This window comes from Bidens hawaiensis, unplaced genomic scaffold, assembly GCF_021521415.1.
Source record: "Bidens hawaiensis isolate Kalapana, Puna unplaced genomic scaffold, B.hawaiensis_p1.1 tig00019922_1, whole genome shotgun sequence".
Classification (NCBI taxonomy): domain Eukaryota; kingdom Viridiplantae; phylum Streptophyta; class Magnoliopsida; order Asterales; family Asteraceae; genus Bidens; species Bidens hawaiensis.
Window position 1 is genome coordinate 385,471 of NW_027493024.1, and position 9,530 is coordinate 395,000.

Consider the following 9,530-nt stretch of genomic DNA (forward strand, 5'->3'; position numbering starts at 1 on the left):
TCCTCTTGCATCCAAACCTTGATATCACACTCCATGCTTGACCCTTTCAACCCACCCTATATATACACCCCTATCCCCTTCATTAATTCCTGCTCATTCATATCTTTCTCTTCCAATTCTCAAGCATTCAAAGGTGTTCTTCATATTTTTTTGGCAGTTTGACTTTCCAAAGTCAAACTGACCATAGTCTTACATTATAATCAACTTGTTAATACTTATTTATACTTGAAGATTGTTATACAACATATATATAATAGCACCCTTTGTACATTCGGTGGGCATTTCTCCGGTCTCGGTCGGTTAAGTGTCCTGCCCATAAGACAAAGCTACATGGAGGACTCGTAGTAGTCCTTGATTATATATATTTTCCGCATCTAACCATCAAAATTGTTATACTTGTTTAACTTCTGCTCATCTTAGTTCTATTTTACATTTTGAGTTTCATGGTTATGGGTTTGTAGAGACTAGCCTCGGTTATTCCGTAAATAGCTCCAAACCGGAAGCCAAACTCTTGTTTACTAGTTTGTTTAAATAGTTGTATAAACATGTTTTATGTAAGATTTGAGTTTCTAAAAACCATTTTAATTAGTTCCATAGTTATGGGTTTGTAGAATCTAACCTCGGTCTTATCCCAAACAAGATCCGAACCGGAAACCGAACTTTCGTTTAAAGACTTTGTTGTTGACTTTTTATATGTAAAACTTTGGTATTATTATTTATAAATTATTTTACAAGTTCTATGATGTTTGGACATGTGGTAACCATTCTTGGCCTTATTCCAAGATAAAAACCGAACCAAACCGAACTAAACCAAGTTTACTCGCTTAAGACACACATGTGTGTTTTTAACCATTAAAGCTTATATATTTCTTTAAAAATACTTTATAAACTGATTTTAATTATTTTCACAAAGTACTCGAAATATTGAATCCAACTTGATCTTATAACAAAGTTTGGACCGATTAAACCGAACATTCGCTTAACGGACGTTGTTAGTTCTAAAACAATAAGAACTACATACTTGGTTAAGTCTCTTTAAGATTTATTGAGTTATCTCATACATTTATTATTTTGGGAAAGTTGACTTTGGGTTTGGTCAAGTCACCAAGACCTGAACCAACCACCCGAACACTCGTTAAAACCCGTTTTAGTATCTATATTAAGAAGGGACTTGTTTTCTTGCATTTTTACCCACCTTATTACTTAACATAGGTTGAGTAAAATTAAGGGCTAGATACTTTAACCCGGTTTCGAGCAAATTTACATTTTTAAAGGATTATTATTATAATTTCTTAAATATTTACATTTTAAATATTAAATTGTTTACATTTCTTATCATTTAAAGACTTCCAAGACAACTTTTCTAATACAAGACTTCTTCTCCTTTAGGCTTTGTTCGTTAAACTCATCGTTCCGGTTAATCTCCAAATCATCAAATCTTTCAAGTTTATTACTTGAACGTGAGTACTTTCATCCCCCGTTTTCACTCTTTTATATTTTGGGGGTGACATTGCAAACTTATTCAAATCCAAATGATTTATACTTGAGTCTTAAACCACAAACTTTATTGTATACTTTACTTAAATAAATGCTCGATTTGGTGATTATATGCTTATATGCTTAAGTGCTAATGTGTTTACCGCTTTTGGATGGTTGATTCATAAATCTAAGTATATCTGGCATCCCCTTATAGAAAGGTGTCGTTAACGTATTCTTATTAACGATTTCGTTTATCTAAATTGTTGCTATTATTTATTGTTTTGTATACAAGTTGTGGAATTTCATATTATATATCTATTGTTCAAAAACTATGAAATTGCTTACCAACCTTTGTGTTGACAAAATCTATTTATGCAATGTTACAGGTTTGACTTTAGGTTGACTCGAGGACTTGAAGAAAAAACGTTATCGAGACTATTAGGATATTAGCAAAACGAACAATATATTATTTACTATGATTTGAATTCGGTTATTGTATAAACAAGTTATGTGACTCTTTGTGTTTTTATGAATTTAAATAAGTTGATTAAATATTGAAACTTAATAGTGTCGTGTGCGATGAACAATCGGTTGCGCCCCTACATTTCCGTCATGGTTGGGGTGTGACAAATCATTCCTAATCATACACATGCAAAGAGACGATGCATTGTCAGTGTAACCGTTGTACAAAACCAGATGGCATAGAGCCACAAAGGGTTTAAAATCATGGAACGGCACACCACCGAACATATTTCCCTTAATTTTTATTTCTTTTGTGAGATTCGATTGCTGACGGGAGAGAGAGAGTTCCGGCGATTTCCCGAAACTCCGGTCACAACTGACTTCAACCTTCACCGACAACGTTTTGCCCTGTACTTCACCAGAAATGTTCAGACGCGTGAAAACATGACCGGAGACTTTTGGTGGCGGTGGGGTGTGTAACGGTGGCAAACGACGGAAAAAACGGTGGTTGGTGTTCTTATTTATGTCATCATTGCGGTTGTGATAATAAAAAGTTAGGAGTGATCGCCGGAACCGCTGGATGTGACGATGATTTATAGGCGTGAGAGTGGTGGCGGTTATCCGTTGACGGTTAATCAGTTATTTGAGAAACAATGCGATGGTTGATGAAGATCGAGATGCGATTGTTCGCAGGTAACCGCCATACACGGAACCCTATTAATGTTGAAGAAGAGACGCGACAGTTGGCCGGTAACTGCCAATGTCTTAACAGTTAACCCTATTATTCCTCCCATTTTCTATATGACGTTAATTAAAAAAAATGGAAAAGTAACGTTAATTACAAAAATGGAAAAATACAACTATTTTTTTCACCAATTATAAATGTAGTTATTAGAATATCAATATTATGTACTTATTGTTTAGGAACAACCTCTCACATAAGCAACCTTGTGCTTGTGTTTCAATTTTATTAGAAAGAACTAAACAACCAAAATGTTCATCTGGACATTTGGTCTGGTGGTATGATTCTCGCTTTGGATGTGAGAGGTCCCGAGTTCGATTCTCGGAATGCCCCTTTTTTTTCTTTTACAAAATCTACATATTTTATTATTAAAAAATGTATGAGTCAATATTTTATTTTATTTCCTATTACTAATACTAATGTAGACTGAAACCAACTGAAGACTTTTTGAAACGGATCTATCTATTTAAGTGAGATTATATGCCACAAGCATATGCTTATAGATCTGACAAAATCCTTTGTCAATAAATTCAGCACAAAGAGAAATTATGTTTAGGTACAGATGAAACTACAGTACAAGCATAAGCAATCATAAACCAAGACTTGGAAAGTGATCCTATTATTTCAGAAAATAGCTGCCGTTTAAACACGCAATTATTCATAAGCACACTTCTATGTTTGGTGTATTCAATCTGCTGCTGTTAGATGTTACTTTAACAACATTATAAAGATTTTCTGCTTTCACCAAGGCCCTAGATTTCTTAGTCAAAATCAAAGCAGTTGAATATATCTTAGTTTGAGACAACTAAAACAATGCACTTAATATTTTGGTAGCAATACATTGATCTTAGTTTGCAAAGGTCACATAAGCAAATGAAAGCCAAAAGGAACCAAGACCGACTTGCATCAGAGATTGTAGCCTCAACCTACAGACACTTAAATGCGGTGATTCTAAACAAGATTGTAAACAAAAACAAAAAATAAAAAAAAATAAAAAAAGGAGAAAAGTGATTACACTTATAGTTTAAAAGATATAAACAAAGTTAAATTGTCAGCTGCAATCAATGGGCATTTGGTGGTAGCAGTTATTTTTATTGTGTGCATTGATGGAATCTGTAAGTTTTCAATCAACTGCACCAACTAAATTACTATAAATTCAGTAAAGAATGATGTTACAAATAAGTGGGCATTTTTGTCCATACTCAAAATGTCTTAAAGGTTTTATAATAGTGAACAAAAGGATCCAATTACAATAGAGGGTAGGTAAACGGGCAACAAGTTGCGCCGCCACCTCTTTTAAATTGCGTACTAAGAAGGTCCATACTAAGAAGATATTTTAAAATTTTAATAATATTCATAGGCCGTGGAGTCATAACATTACTATTCATGACCCGTTGGACACGACTAAGTAGCTCCACGGTCTCAGGCGCTAGGAGCCTAGGAAACCACGATCTATGAATGTTATTTTTAAACGACTTAGTTTTGCTATCCAAAAAGAGCTAACCCATTTGCCTTCAGTGTCAATGTAAACACTACTGCCTTTTAATGAACAGAAAGTAAATGAATTTTAAATTATTCTGAGTCGATGAGATTGTTTTAGTAATCGTATAATACATTTCTAAATCTAACAGCATCCTTGCAAGTGTTCCTACTTTAGAAGTTATTGTCCTATTAAAGCAGTCAAGCACATACGCATATCCATATTATACCAATATTGTATTGTATTGTATTGTAGCCGGACAACTAAAAGGCGTCTGCCTGCAGATGGTTTGAAGAGGCCGATTCGTAATGTAGCAACCAGACAAAACTAGAATCGTTTTGACATTTTTATTTCATAATTTCGCGCCAAACAAAAAGATTCAAGCTGTAATTTTAGCGGTTAATAATGTTGGGATGAAATCATTAAGGCAAAAATTATATTAACAAATGATCATGCGTTTGCCGGGAGTCAAACCCGGGTCTATTGCTTGGAAGGCAATTATCCTAACCGTTGGACTACAAACGCTGTTGTTTTCCCTGTCACTGCTCGGATATTAATTTCTCCAGATCTAAATCATACTTTAAATTCATTTCGTCAGTTTTATTTATAAGTTAGCAAAAATCCCGAAAATTTCAATGGTTTGTCACACCTAAAAAGGGAAACCTTATTTGGTAAAATTTTAAGATTTTGAAGCTTTACGGATAGAAAATCATGAGAAAAGTTTAAATACAAAATAACACAAAAAAATAAAATAAAATGTCCTCTCAGCAAAAAATTCAAAAAAAAATAAATAAAATAATCAAAACTCAAAATATAAATAAAAAACGAAAAAAAAAAATTAAAAAACTCAAATGTTTCCTCCGCCATTCTCGTTCCAAAAAAAATGACGAAAAGACACAATGCCAAGATCAAAGACACAATGACGAAATGAACAAAAGACACAATTATAACTAAAAAAATACACAATAGATCGCAAAATATAACACAATACCGAATAAAATATAACACAATGTTAAGTAATATAACACAATATTAAAAAAAAACACAATCAATGACGAAAATAATAAAACACAATGATAAACGGGGGCAACTTCATAGAATAGTAACCAACTTTCAAAAGTGTTCCAATTAGGTCACTCAACTTTAAAAAGTGTTCAAATTAGATCACTCAACTTTCGTGTTTGATTAAATTAAAAGTTTTAACATGTTTTTTTAGCCAATTTCTTTTTTGTTTCACATAGGAAATCTTTTTATCTTCTTTTTGAAGTTGACGTTGAGTGGCCACGTGAATTTTATTTTTTATTTTTAAATTTTAATATAATTAACGTTTTTTTAAAAATTTTAAATTTAACATCCATTTCTTTCTTGACACACATAAAAATCGGTGAGACTTGATTTGAAGATTTAGTGACCCGATTTGGAAAAAATATGCATCAGTGACCTAATTGGAACACTTTTGAAAGTTGGTTACTATTCTATGAGATTTTCCCTAAACAAAAAGACACAATGATCTTTTTCACTTAACATTGTATCTTTTTTTTAGAACGAAAAAGACGGTTGAAACATTTTTGTGTTTTTACTTTTTTCATTTTTTTATTAAATTTTGAGTTATGATTTTTTTTAGTGATTTTTTTTTGTGTTCTCATCCATCTTATTTTTGTTCCCTTTTATAAAATAACTTGAGTTAGTTACAAAATCATTATAATAAACTAATCTTACTAATATATTAAAGCAAGATGATTCTCTCCATATGTCCTTATTCTAGCCTATCCACATAGGATTCCATGTAATCACATTTCCACATCAATAATTTCCACATATTCACAATTATTTTTAATCCACTAAATTAAAATCAGCATTCTAATTTAATTCAATTAATTCTACAATTAAATCTATTTATTCAAATTAATTCAATTAACTCCATGATTAAGTCTATTTATTCCAATTAATAACCACCTTGTCAAATGTATGTCTTTCTTTTTAAGTTTCTGTTTCATTTAAATCTATTTATTCAAATTAATGCAATTAACTCCATGATTAAGTCTATTCATTCCAATTAATAACCACCTTGTCAATGATTTAATTTACTCTTGAGGAAAGAAGAAGAACCGGTGAATGGTGATCAAACCGAATGTTCTTTAAGTTTTATTTATTTATTTATTAAGAAATGACATGAAAAATGCTATAAAAATATAGATATCTCTAAAAATTATTTATAAAAAAACACTCTAAAAGAAAAAAGAAAAAACGTTCTTTAGAACAATTAGGAACATTTAAAAAAAATAAATAAAACTGTTTACAAAGAGATTTTCAGAAACTTAATGTGACACAGTTTAAAGCTGATATGTATTTGTAAACTTAGTTTTCAATTAATATTATAAAATCTTTTACTAATATGTGTTTTTTTATTTTTTTTTCAGGTCTAATGGTTCATTTATGTTATATTATTTCTTATTTATTGTATTATTTATAAAGTATTTTTTTTATGTTATAGACATAGTTTAACATCTTTCGTAACATCTGAGGGTGAAAAACTTATGTCAAATATTTGTATTGACTGAATGCATAGTTTATATTTTATATTGTTTGTTGAAATGCTTTCCACCAGTGTGTAACACGGGTTATCCTAGTTAACACATTAAAGAGTAATCTTGTAAAGCCAATAGCAATTAAGCCCATTACTCCATTAATTCTTATAAACCCAATTAACCAAATAGCCGAAAAGTACTTAAAAAAAAAACAAGTCCATTACTCCATCAACCAAATACCTAATAAGTGTGAAACAATTCAAGCGCTTCAAACAAAATAGCAACAACTTTCAAGAACATTGCTGATAGCAAATCACCAGTAATCACCGATAACAGATTGAAAATTTAAATGATAAATAAAACAGATAGATCAACGACTCGTTTATGGATATAGATATACCATCAAAATAAGCCGTTGGTTTGCGATAACCAACCAAAGATACAGATTCACCACCCCGCCTAAGAAATCATGTCTAACATCACCACTCAAGATGCCAAAATTGAGCTAACAAAGAAAAAATCAACTTTAACTCAAAATCCATTTTGATAAAATTAACCAAAGAAATTTTATCATAATCATACACCTTAACTCATAAAAGTTAAACTTCCGTACATAAAGTAAAAGGAAATAACTGTACGTCCTGATACTAAGGAATTTAAATAAAACAAGAAAAATAGCTTGATAAAATAAGGAAGTAAAACTTTTAATTAATAATTAAACCGATGATGGTGGAGGTTGTGACCATGGGCTTTCGTTCTTGCACGACCACTTTTTTTTAACCTCCATAACGAAGCACCATATGATCCAACTTGAGTCCAGTGGGTGCCGTTCAAGTCCAAACGAGTTGGTGACCCGATATACATCAGTTGCTGCAATCGTCATTGCCAATGTTGAATTTACACATCACATACAACGACAGACTTTTAAACCATTTCATCATTCTTTACACAACGGAAGACTTTAAATCAATTTCAAAACATTTATAGATTTTAGCGTTAAAGACCTTTAAAACCAAACATATCGTTTTCTAACATAGGAAGTACATGCTCTTGTCATATAGCCCATACGCCACATCATTATCCACCTCACACACTCTAAAACACATACTAAAACGTGTCAGTGGTTTTCTAACATAGGATGTGCATGCCCTTGTCATATAGCCCATATGCCACATCACTTTCCACCTGACATACCCTAAAACAAGTCTACAATGGTGACTGGTGAGTCAATTAAAAGCATTTGAAGTAACTGGCAACAATTCAATAATATTTATAAGAGTAAAGTGTCATTTTCGTCCTTGTGGTTTTGGCAATTAATGCAAATTTAGTCCAAAAGGTTTATTTTTTGCATATGGACCCTCCACGTTTCTCAATTATTGCCAATTACATCCAAATCACTAACCTTGTTAAATTTAATCGTTAAGTCAGTGGTAGACATGTCTTTTCACTATTTCTTTATTATATGAGTAAAGTGCCAAAATCGTCCCTGAGGTTTGATTATATTTGCGAATTTCGTCCAAAAATATTTTTTTTCGCAAGTAGACCCTCAATTTTTCCCAACCGTTGCCAATTTCGTCAAAATTGTTAACTCGGTCTAAATTCAACGTTAACTTATGGGTGTTACTGTCCTTTTACATGTTTATTTACATTATTATTATTATTATTATTATTATTATTATTATGTGTTTGTTCGATGACATATATAACACTTAACGATTCTTATGTTTGAATCCAATATAGTATGCGTTTGTTTATTCTTCTTTATTTTTAGTCATATAGGGGTTTAGCTCAGCGTAATAATAATAACAATGTAAACAAATATGTAAAATGACAGTAACACCCCTGAGTTAACATTGAATTAAGACCGAGTTAACAAATTAGACGAAATTGGCAACAGTTGAGAAACATCGGGGGTCTATTTGCAAAAAAAAAAATATTTGGACGAAATTCGCAAATGTGACTAAACTTCAGGGACAATTTTGGCACTATACTCATGTAATAAAGACAGGATGAAAAGACATGTCTACCCCTGAGTTAACGAAGTTAGTGATTTGGATGTAATTGGCAAGAATTGAGAAACGTGGAGGGTCTATATGCAAAAAATAAATTTTTTAGACTAAATTCGCATTATTTGCCAAACCACTTTACTCTATTTATAAACTTCTATTTATTATATGCGAACCCAACCATTTACCTTATTACTTGTTGGTCCGCAATAGCGCATACAACGGCTATCAATCAACAGATATCAAATGCAACAATTACTTACAACTCGAATTATCGCCATTTAGCCCCCAATCCTTTACCATTTCATTTACCAAAAACTTTCCATTAAAGGTAAGTTTATAGGAAAGTAAACTTTTAACTACAACAAATTCAAAATTTGGTAAATCACACACTCTATTACATGTATTACCCAAGTAGAAGGAAAAATAAAAGTAAAAAGAAAAAGCTAAGTATATTTTGGGTAGTCGGGCAGGGTATCACCTAATATAATACACGTACCAGCAAAAAAAATTCTAATAGAGGAGGATATTAATGCTCAGTGTGTCCTTTATATGGATAGAAGAGGCCTATTTCTTGTGTGTACCAATTGAAGCCTTACCATCAAGCTGGAGCAATTACTGAACCCGCATAACCGACCAAATCTGGAAGACGGTAAGATGCTTGTTTAAGTTTTTAACAGACCAAATCAGGATTATACGTTACAAACTTCTTGCTTCAGGATTTTAGCAGCAAGTTACCAACTGTTAAATGCAGTGATTCTAAACTAGAATATAAAACATTAAATGGAAAATTATACATGTAAGCACAACATGGTCTCAAATACTTCAATCAA

General features: G+C 31.7%; 1 non-coding gene across 1 annotated transcript; it reads right to left on the minus strand.

Moving 5' to 3' along the window:
- Positions 1-4,616: 4,616 nt before the first annotated feature.
- Positions 4,617-4,688, minus strand: TRNAG-UCC (transfer RNA glycine (anticodon UCC)). Its single transcript has one exon. It is a non-coding gene; the product is annotated as a tRNA-Gly (tRNA).
- Between the last annotated feature and the right edge of the window lie 4,842 nt (positions 4,689-9,530).